The 12,009-nt window shown below is 39.1% G+C and overlaps 1 protein-coding gene across 5 annotated transcripts in view; it reads left to right on the forward strand.

Annotated features, from left to right (window-relative positions):
* Positions 1-10,588: 10,588 nt before the first annotated feature.
* LOC143037426 (E3 ubiquitin-protein ligase RNF123-like) overlaps positions 10,589-12,009 on the forward strand; it is an 87,946-nt gene continuing 86,525 nt past the window's right edge. For 2 of the 5 annotated variants that reach the window (XM_076205608.1, XM_076205612.1), the window contains exon 1: positions 10,600-10,812. The gene's annotated coding sequence lies outside the window, so the exon portion shown is untranslated. Of the gene's footprint in view, positions 10,813-10,873; positions 11,116-12,009 lie in introns of those variants that run through there. The other 3 variants (XM_076205610.1, XM_076205609.1, XM_076205611.1) reach the window with 3 other exon arrangements.

The raw sequence follows: 12,009 nt of genomic DNA on the forward strand, positions 1-12,009 counted from the left end.
TAGCGAAACGACCGAACAATGTAGCTAAATGTAGCGAAACGACCGAAGAATGTAGCGAAACGACCGAAGAATGTAGCGAAACGACCGAAGAATGTAGCGAAACGACCGAGAGGAAGTAGCGAAACGGCCAAGCAATGTATCGAGATAGTTGGTAGTGAACTGGCCATGTAGTGAAAAGAAAATTACTTTATAAAACTGCACACATTGTATTTTCTATCATATTCGTATCTCAAATGCGAAAAAAAACAATGTAGCGAAACGACCGAAGAATGTAGCGAAACTACCGAAGAAATGTAGCGAAACGACCGAAGAATGTAGCGAAACGACCGAAGAAATGTAGCGAAACGACCAAGCAATGTAGCGAAATGGTTGGTAGCGAACTGGCCATGTAGCGAAACGACCAGATACCATCACACCTATCATCATGCCCTGAAGTAATTTTGAATCATCCTTTTGCGTTATTTATAATAAAGCAGTATTTTTTGCACACACATTTGATTGCATATTAGAAGAAACTTGAATTACACATTAGTATTACAAATTCTGTAATCAAATAGATGCTAATTCATTAATTATAATACATCAGGTTGTAAGACCTCTTCTTGAATTCAATCGGGCAAAAATTCGCGCTTGTAACTCTTTCTCTTGTAAGTCTTCCCTGGCTGATCTCTTCTAATCGTCTAGCAGTTGTCCGCCATCATGTGTCTATCCCAGTGACCTTGGTAACACTCTTCCATCGTCATCAAATCCTGATGTTCGTCACTCACGGTTCCCAGTTTCTCTGGGAATCTGTCGAATGACTATTTAGGAAATGCAGCTTCACACTCATGTTGCATCCCAGATCACATGCTAAAACCATATTAGTAACCAGATCCTTGTAGTTATGCACTTTTGTTTTCCAATAGGTTACAAACAACGGCAGAAAATGAGAGCCAGGCTGTCTTCTCTTTTTCATGCATGGCGTTGACGAATCTAGAATCACTCAAAAGTCTTCGGATTCGTGAACCATCAAATACTCCTGCTTTTATTTTTCCATATGACAAAACAGGAAACGACGATACTATGTGCTGGAAACAATGATTGTCAGAGCCCAACGCTTTGACATACTGCTTCATCAACCCCAGTCTGAGATGAATTGGAGGGAAAACGATCTTCTCTCGACTTACGATTGGCTCATTAACGATGTTTGGCGGATCTCGGAAAAAAAGAAAATACCCCACGGAAAAAAAGCCCCGGAAGAAAAACCCTGGCGGAAAAATGCCGCGGTGGAAAAAAAAAACCGGATTTTTTTTTTTTTTTTTATAAAAAAGCTCCAATTTACAAAAAATACCCAATTAAGAAAATAAGAAGACTATCTTTAATAAAACTATATGTTTATTGAGTAAGAGATAAGTTTACATAGTACAAAAATTATGTTATAAAATCGTACATTTAATTAACCCTAAGTTCAAAGGTTTAAATGAGTGAGTTGGTTTCAAAGAGAAGTTTTAAAATCTAAAATAGCTTCACGCTCTTTGAAAGCAACTCATATCACGTGAGTTGCATTCATAGGGTAGGCCCAATTATCTTAGGGGTGAGGTGGAGATTGAATAGTATGAGTTTCAATCAATCAATCAATCAATCAATCAATCAAATCAGTCATCCTGAGTCCACTGCAGAACAAAGGCCTCTTTCATAGCATTTCATGATTCATATGACCGCGCCAAATTGTGCCACGTCACTCTTGCAAAGTTCTCTATATCGTCTCTCCATCTTGTGTCTGGTCTCCCTCTCCCACGCTTCCCATCTCGCGGAGTCCATTCAGTAACACTTGTTCCATCACTCATCTATAGTTCGTACTTTCGCACTAACTTACCTGCCCAATTCCACTTCCTCTATTTTACCGCCTCCACAATATCTTTCACTCAAGTCTGTTCTCTCACCCAACTTGCTCTCTTTCGGTCTCTCAGCATTATCCCCATCATAGATCTCTCCTTTCTCCTCTGTGCAGTCCTTAGCTTTGTTTCCATCGCCTTCGTCAGTTTCCAAGTCTCACGCCTGTAGATTATTGCTGGTAAAATGCATTGATTGTAAACTTTACGTTTCAAACATAAATGTAGAGAGCCTCTTAGGATTTTATTATACTTACCAAACACTTTCCAACCAAATATAATACGTCTTTTTATTTCATTATCATGATCTTTCGTCAGTTTCACTATCTGGTCTAAATAATTATACTCTTCAACTTTTTCAAGACTTTCACCATCGATTATAATATTTTTTTCTTTGAACTTTCGTGTTGAATATTACTTTGGTTTTACTCTTATTCATTTTTAAACCAACTTTGAGACTTTCCTTGTTCAGATCACTCAGCATATCTTACAAGTCTTTTGCTCTTTCTGAAATAAAAGTAATGTTATCCGCAAATCTTAGATGGTTCAAATATTCGCTATTTATTTATCTTCAAACCTTTCTCTTCCCAACTCAACCTTCTGAAAATCTCTTCCAAACAGGTGTAAATAATTTGGGTGAAATGGTATCGCTCTCCCGTACTCCTCTCGTGATCTTGATATTTTCTGTATCTATGTGATACCTTTCGCATATATCTTTTCTAAAACCCTTACGATATGTTCCTTTGTACACTGTTTGCGTAGCGAGTTTAGTATTGTTAATTGCTCTACCGAGTCAAAGGCCTTCTCGTAATCTACAAAAGCTAAACAGAGAGGTATATTGTATTTTGTCGTTTTCTTGGTTATTTGGTTCATCGCCTGCAAATGGTCTCGAGTTGAATATCCGCTCCCAAAGCCTGCTTGTTCTCTCGTTTGGTTTCCATCTAAAACTTGATTTAGTTTATTTGTAAAGATCTTGGAGAATACTTTATATAAATTTGATAGCATGCTAATCAGTCGATAGTTACTAATGTCATACTGGTCTCCTTTTTTATGAAGCAAAATCACTATACATTGGACTACGATTCAGGTACGCTTTCTTGCCGTAAGCACTGGGTGTACAACTTAGTTAACTGGATATGAACTTCTTTCCCTGCGTCTTTCAAGAGATCTATCAATGTAAGAGGCTGGTAAATAAAGGTAGGCAAGGGGCCGTATTCATAAAAAAAAAAGGATATGCTTATACTTGCAAAATATGAAGGAAATCCTTCTACTTGTATTCATAAAAAAATCAAGCAAAACCTTTTATTTGTCGAGCAAAAGCATAACCTTATAATCGCATAAAAGTAAATGGTTATACATAAACAAGACCCTTTACTTCAAATAAAAAGCATATGCTTCAAGAAGGCTGAGTCTGGTCAGTAGCAGACTACAGTTAGAAGTGAAAGGTTGTTTTGTCCAACTCTCAGCACGATGGCAGAGTTTGTAGATGTGAGGCATGTTAAACATTACATGCCCCATTTACCTACACCTGATCGTGATTTTAAGATGTTATTCCGTTTTGAAGAACAAAATGTACAGTGGCTTGCGGACAGATTTTTAGGTACCAATGAAGAAACTCGGGGAGGCGCCTTGTCATCTATCCATAGAATGAAGATATGTTTGCGTTATCTCAGTGATCCTGGCTATCAGAAAGGTATCGGTCAAGACTTTGGTGTTAGTCAAGCTACGGTATCACGGACTGTGAATGCAGTAGTTGATAGCATAATTGCTCATGCGAATGAATGGATAAATGTTGAGACATTGTGACAAGTTGAAAAAGGTGGAAAAAGAAAGTCACGAGTCTCGTTCCGAGTTTATTCCTGACCGAAGAAACTACAAGCGAAACCGGTCAGGAATAAACTCGGAACGAGAATGGATAAAGTTTTTTTTTCTTATTATTTATATTGTATTTAGTAATTTTGCCATGCTTATAATGTTACCTGAAATAATGTAGGAGAGCAATCACCACATCCCTCCACTCAGCAACCACCAACGCAATAGTAAACTCGTGTACATCAGAAATCTTACGAGTTACGAGAAGTTCAAACACGTAACTATGTAACCCGGCGCTCCCGAAACACGAGTCATTCTTTTACTTCTGCGTGGAGGATATCCTCCCAAGTATAAGGTAATCATTATGAATATGGAAAGAAGGATATGCTTATACTTCTACCTTTTGCTTGAGAGCATTACCTTATACTTCTACCTTATGCTTGCAAGGATATCCTTCATTTTTATGAATACGGCCCAAGGTAGATAGAGGGGTAGGTGGCAAGAATTTAATTTTCATGAGTTGGATGTTTGATAAACAACAGTCGTAGGCGAAGAAGTTGCATAATCTTGTTCCTCGCTGTATTATGCTGATGTAACAGTATGTAAACTAAGCCAATGATGCGTTGTTTCAAGATTGCTTGAGCAGTGGCGGCGCCAGGGGGTGGGGGGGCTTGGAGGGGCTTTAGCCCCCTAAAAAAGTGGCCAGCCCCCCCATTAGCCCCCCCCAACTGAAATGAGCAAATTGAAAATTTAAAACACTCATTGAAATAATTTTATTAAGTGGAATTTTTAATTGCCAGGGCTAAAGATTTGTCAGCCATCAGTGCTAGCCCAACCATTAACCCCCTCCCCTTCTGAAATGAGGATAATATATGTGTATTATCATATTACTATTAGCCCCCCAAAAAATTTGCTCAGCCCCCCCCTTAGCCTCCCCAACTAAAAATTCCTGGCGCCGCCGCTGTGCTTGAGCAAGCAGTATTTCTTAAGATGTTTGTAACAGCCTTTTTAATTGGAGAAAGGGTGGAGGAGGAGAAAATTAAACTAGTTCATGTGAGTAAAGTCACGCCCTTAGGGGAGGTATCTAGATGTAAAAGTAAAAAGCATTGGACTAAAGAAATCATGACGTCAATGCGAACGGAGCTAGTAATCAAATTGAGGATTTCAGTTGGGAGTCCCTTGGTGTAATTCGGGAAGAAAAGAAGGAAAATTTAATCAGTTTAATTCCCCTTTTGGACAGAGTAAGACTATTGAAAACAGAAAGTGAATAATTATTACTAACAAGACAGTGTTGAAAGTTGAAAGTGAAAGTAGAAATACAAAACTACAGAAGGAAACAGTTAACAGTGTTAGTAACGACGGAGGTAACTGGTGAGCACCTAGGGACGAAGCGAGTGAAAAGAAAACGCCTCCGAAGAGACGGGACGGGTGTATCAAACTACATAACTTAGTGGAAGATACGGCTACGAGTGTACAGGTACACCAATCTACAGTGCATAACCACTCCGGGTACTCAAGCAATCACAACCACGCAGTGCACGCAACCACAACCACGCAGTGCACGCATCCACAGCCAAGCAGTGCACGCAATCACAAACACGCAGTGAACGTAACCACAAACACGCAGCCATGCACATGCTGAGTACGAGGGGACGAGCTATTACTACGAGTGAATAAGGGGACGAGCTACTACTACGAGTAAACAAGGGGACGAGCTGTTACTACGTATGAACAAGGGGATGAGCTATTACTACGAGTGAATGAGGGACGGCGAGGTAGTGAACCAAGGAAGACGAGGTTGACGTACGTGGAGACAGTCGATTCAAATCGACTTTTGAAATTTAAAGGTATGACTATATACAATTTTGATAAAATAACGGCAGAAAAGCTGTATACAGATCTTAAACATTGGACTTAGAGGAGATAGATTACCTTCTTCAAGATTATAGTGAATCCAAAGCAGTTAATCCATATGTGGGAGTGCAACAACAGAAAGAAACTAGAAACTCTAGAAGTGATTATAGAAACAGAGGTTCTGAATATAAAGTTAAAAGCACACCAAGGAATGCTAGAATTGAATGTTACAATTGTAATACCTGGAGGCATAAAGCACAAGAGTGTTATTATGAAACTATTTGTAGAAATTACAAATATGAGGGTCATTATGAATATCATTGTAGAAACCCATCTTTCTGTTTGTATCATCAGAGGATTGGACATAAAGCACAGGAGTGTAGAACAAAACCAAATTTTCGTATTCACCCAGAAACAAGAGGAAAAATCCCAGACACAAAATAAAACAACACACCAAAGCTACCTATAGAAATACACATAGAGAGTATTGTGTTAGGGACAAGAGTGGTAGAAGGGTGAAAGAAAACCCCAACATCAAAGATAGTTGTAAACTGACTATAACAATTGAAAGGACTTCTGTAGGACCTCTCATTGCGGATAGGGTGTTCAATAAACCGGATCACATGAAGAATCGTCACCCCAGACTTTGACAGGGTGATAATTCTTCATGTGAGCTACTCTAGGGTGACAATTGTTCATGTGGACCATCCTGGGTTTACGATTCTTCGGTTGTATAAGTTGATGACAATATGCATAACCCTCATTCAACCTAACCTACCCTAACCTAACTAACCTACCCTAATATCGCTTGTTTGCGAAAACGTCGTCATAACTCAAAATATCGAATTTTTCAGGAGAGGCATTTTAAAGTTTCAAAACGCTCTCAATATTATAAAAAGTCCTCAAACACCATAGGTGGAAAAAAAATTTGGAGCATCAAATACGCCTCTAAAGTTTATAGAAGTTGAAACGATCATAATCTTTACTAAGTCTAAAATATTTGTTGGAACAAGTTGGAACATGTAAGGTTATGTCGTTGGGACATTTAGCACTCCCTAGCGGTCAATTTTTGAGCTACAGATATGAAACTGTTACCCAAAAAATCCGTGTTTGAAGATGAATATGTCTGTATAGATAACTCAAAAATTCAGTTTTTTGAGTTATGACGACGTTTTCGCAAACCAGCGATATGTATTCCACTGTTGATATTCGGCGTACTGGGGTGACAATTCTTCAGGTGGGATCTCATGGGGTGACGGTTCTTTGTGTGGGCGTTCTGGGATGACAATTCTTCATGTGTCTCAATAAACCTATTCAAATATTCATTGATACAGGATCTGTAGTTAATGATATAACTAGTAGAGCTTTAACCAATTGGAACCAGGAGTGACAATCTTGGAACCAATCCATTACTCATTGCATGGAGTAACTGGAAGTCAGTTAAAAACATTGGGTAAGGTTGAATTAGAGGTCATCATATATAAACATGAGCATTTGCACATTCCAGTGATAGTTTTAGAAGAATCTGTTTTCCCAGGAGATTTACTGATAGATGCTTGAGTTCTTGATCAGTAGCTGAGGTTTCAATGGTGTGAGATACTGGATTAGTAGGAGTGTTCTTGATGCGGTAGATATCTTAGTGATGTCAAGGTGTGGTGTCGTAGGCCAAGAGAGTATTTTCTTTTAGCATTTGGAGAGCCCGAGGTGTAGCACAGTAGACTGTAGATAAATTTGTTCTGTACGAGAGCTTGGTGTAAGTTCCATATTGATTGTTTCAGATCACAGTTTAGTGGAATGATACTTTTAGCTATTCGATATGAAGGGTACGGTTATGTTGTCGAAAATGTAGCCTAGAAATCTGTTGTATCACTGGGAAGGGAGCATTTCCTAGTTGTAATGATGGCGTTTCTTTGTAGCAACGTCGTCTACAGAAATGCAACATTACAACTAGGAAATACATAATTACAACTAGGAAATGCTACCTTTCCACTGATACAACAGATTTCTAGGCTACATTTTAGACAACATACTCGTACCCTTCACATCGAATAGCTAAAAGTATCATTCCACTGAGCTGTGATCTGAAACAATCAATATGGAACTTACACCAAGCTCTCGTACAGAACAAATTTATCTACTTTCTACTGTGCTACACCTTGGGCTGTCCAAATGCTAAAAGAAAATACTCTCTTGGCCTACGACACCACATCTTGACATCACTAAGATATCTCTACCTCATCAAGAACACTCCTACTAATCCACTACCCCACACCATTGAAACCTCAGCTACTGATCAAGAACTCAACAAGCATCTATATAATGCTCATCTATATGACAAAAGAATGGCAGACATACTATCTACATTGGAAACTGAAAAAACTATTACACTTAACCAAGCCTCATTTTTTTTCTAATACACCCCTGTCTCACCTTAGCCACCTTAACAAAATATAAAATGCCAGTTTATGTGCTAGAAAATTCTCTCGCACCAATCTACTCATTCAACAAATATGAACATTCACACCGAAGGTTTCGAAACATGGAGCGGGTTTTGTAGATCTTGACTACCTTCGCCCTTTTTCACCTCAACCTCCACTACTGGACTCTTCACCATCCTCACTACTTTACATATATTATCCACAGCTCATTCACCTTGCATTCTACGCAGTCGTATCAGATTCACAAAGTACTGTACATTCTCATCTTTTACTTCTTTTAACTGTCTTTTTAATTCTGCTATTTCTTTAGTTAGGTTTTGATTCTCCTTCTTTAGTTCCTCCAGTTTATCAACTCTTTGGGTAACTAGTATTAAATGGTTAAACCTAACCTCCCATGCTTCGTTAATTTTTTTAGTTTCTCCTCTATATTTACTAGTCGGAGGAGGTTGTCACCTCCTCCCTCATTAGATCCATAAAAGCAATTATCTTCTCTAACCATTGAGCTGCTATTATCTATATTTCTGCTTTTGACACCTCTGCTTCCTTGTTCTTCCTCGTCTGTGTGTTCTGCACCCCTTTTGTTTACACTCCTTCTAACATCCGGGGCCCGTTCGTCCCCTTCCACATTTCCTTCCATTTTCCTCGGTAATCCCTCTCATTCTCCTTTTTCGTCATCTTCCCACTACACCACGAGTTTTCCCCTTCCCTACTAATACAACAAAGGTACTCCCTCGTTGAGATCGATGAAACTTAAAGTTTTCCTGGAGTTCCAAACTTCGTTGTCACTTCGACCGACGTGTATTCAGCTTGGTCTTTGGATCACGTATTGGACTCGTGATCGACAGCTATTATCCTCCCGGAAGAGAGCTCAGAGCTCATATGACCGATCTATGGGTAACGCTATGACCTTTCACACACACACACACACAGCCAACTCCCCGCCCACGAGAGTCAGAGTAACGACCCGAAGCGCAGCGATACCGAAATAATTTCGGCCCTGGGGAGGATTCGAACCAGGTACTGCGAGCACCCCCGTACTTCGCAGTCCAGTGCTCTACCAACCGCGCCACCGAGTGATAGTGTGTGTGTGTGTGTGTGTGTGTGTGTGTGTGTGTGTGTGTGTGTGTGTGTGTGTGTGTGATACACCGTGGACTTGGATCACGTGTTGGACTCGTGATCGTCAGCTCTTGCCTTTCCATCTAAACTCAGAGCTCACATATGCCTGATCTATGGGTAATGATGTGACTTTTCACACACCCACACACATTCAACTTTCCGCCCACGAGAATGAGTGTCAGCTCGCAGTGCGGCTATACTGACATCATTTCAGCTTTGGGCGGGATTTAAATTCGGACTGCTAGGAAAGAGGTAGCGAAGGCTCACTGCGCCGTCGAACATAGTATGAGATGTTTGTGTGTTTTATTTATTCTTTTATACTATAGTACTTATCCATTCTATTTTACATTACTGCAGTATTCCAGAGATTAAAAGTAGAATAGCATACTAAAATGTACCGACTATAGTACTGATCATCAACACTGTTATAGATCCATTCTTTATTACCTGAAAATTTCAGGTTGAAAGTGGAAACATTAAAATTAGAGGGCTTTTCTTTGCTCTAACTCAACCGGAAAAAAAAAATCCAACGTAATTGTACATTTCACGTACCTAATAAATTCAGTATTTAGAATTAATCGATACGCATATCCATACATACATACATATACCAAGGCTTTTTCCCCCTTCCAAGGGAGGTAGCCAAAAAGGGAAAGGCATAAAACACTCCCACCCATTTCATCCCTAAATACCCTCCACACCCCTCCCACCCTTCCTCTCATCTGAGCACCTCCTGGATGACGGGTCATCCCTGCACCCTGCCCACCGCCCTGGGTCAGAAGCAGTGTCGCAAGACACAGCACATCCACAGCAAGGCCGCTTCATTTAATCGGCGACCCCCCCTCTCCGTCCCCCTTTGCATATAAGGCGAGGACGGGGAGAAATCCCTTCGGGCTGCGTCAAAATTTACTCACACATACTACCCCCCCCCCGCCCATTCCTCCTCATGCAGTCACAACATCATCCATATACAACCATTCTCCACTCACCTCTGTCTTCCGTCCTCTCCCTTCCTTCCTCAACAGACATTCCCCTCTTCCCCAAAGCATATCCAAGACGCATATAATTAATCGAGTCCTTACTACAGCACTTATCATTAGACATATATTTGCTGTATTTTCAAGGAGTCACAAGTTTTTATATCTACCAAGAAATTACTGTAGCAATGACAGTGAATGTTTCAGATATATCCATCCACTCGCAAAACGGGAAATTGTTAAAACGTTCATTTAAATCAAGCGCCTGTGTCCTTTCGTTGAAGCCAATAGGTGGCCTGGCCAGCTGATGGCTGTGAGTGAATGTTCGTCCGACAACCTTAGTCAATGGCTTAATTCAACTTCCTAAGTTGGATTCAATATATCACATTAAGAAAAAAGTACTGTAATTATGTACTGGGAACTTAAAATCTTACATATTCTTAATCTATGTTGGCTTTGCATCTCGAATAAGCGTATGAAATCCTACCCTCTTATGAATTTATTGATAGTACATTGTATCGAACAAGTAGGATGTCAAAGAATCAAAACAACCACACTATCACAGAGGTACATAACGTTACTTAAATTAGCGTCGTTCTGGCAGGTATTACAGTTCTGCAATTGGTTTCACTATATAAGGGATGTTCTTGAACACTGATGTGGCTAGATCGTAGAAGTTATTGTATTTCCCTATGGCCACGAAATGAGAGACTATTAGAGAAGCAAACGTTTCGGCAGCTAAAAGTAAGAACAAGTATACTAGTCGTATTACGTCACTCTAGCATTTAGTATTTGCATTATAGTGTTCCTAACTCAGTGTATAATAATCGGGGAGTAACTTATAAGAGAATTTAATGAGAATGGGAATGACAAATTTTGAAATGGGTGGATATTCTCAAGGTCATTCTCGGAGGTAATTGAAGTCGAGAAAAACGATTTGTTATAATGTTTCATCATTATAATGAAATATGACGAAAAAATGAAATGTGATATATATAGGGGTCAAGTGAGAAAACTTTTCCATTAATTAAACCACCATCAGAGAAGGTAGGGTTACAGCACATCTATTTTTGGTATATTTGTGTTCTTGTTATATTATTAAATTGTGTTGATTCATGTGCTTGATAAACCTGTACAATTTACACCAATGATATATCTGAATTACTGGAATAACATTTATGCACATATTCTATGTATGCCAGATCATGATTGTTATATGGGAGGTTGTATGGAACAGCATATAGCTTTTCTGCCTTGGATGCAGAAGTTCCAAGTTCATTCTGTAGTAAGTGTGAGGCATTTGTACAGGATGCTCTCTCATGGACTCCAAACCCCTTCTCTACAGTGGTGGACATGAGGAGGACAATAGGCCAGTGTCTAATTTCATTGATTATATTGATTTTAGACTACATCCACTACCATAACCATTCCAGTGATTTGCAAGCACATTTTTTAATTTTTTCTTTTTTAAATTGGAAAGATTTATTTTTTCTATGGAATGGTAAGGTCAGGTTAAGTTAGGTTAGGAGCTGTTGGACAATGTAAGTGTCATTCATGTTTGTGTGCTTCTGGAATTTTACCCATTCCAGTACGTCTAATGCACCTCAAGCACTCTGTGCTATACATACCATCATACCAAGCTATATTTACCTACCAAGGTATGATATATAAGCTATATTATCCTCCGGGGGTTAGACAAGTCCTGTATTGAACCATTAAGACTGAAATCTAACAATTATCTTAGTATTATAACTTGGAATTGCTATTCTTATCATGATAATAATGACAATCATAGATGATAATAATAATCATAGAAAAAGTATAATGGTTATCCACAAAACTGATTCCAAATATAAAAAATAAATCATATGAAAATTAAATATTTGAATATATTTTCCCTAAAAATGTGTTGACTCAAAGGGGTATTATTTTAGTTATGCA

This window comes from Oratosquilla oratoria, chromosome 22, assembly GCF_046742065.1.
Source record: "Oratosquilla oratoria isolate Oo_2021 chromosome 22, ASM4674206v1, whole genome shotgun sequence".
In the NCBI taxonomy this organism is placed as follows: domain Eukaryota; kingdom Metazoa; phylum Arthropoda; class Malacostraca; order Stomatopoda; family Squillidae; genus Oratosquilla; species Oratosquilla oratoria.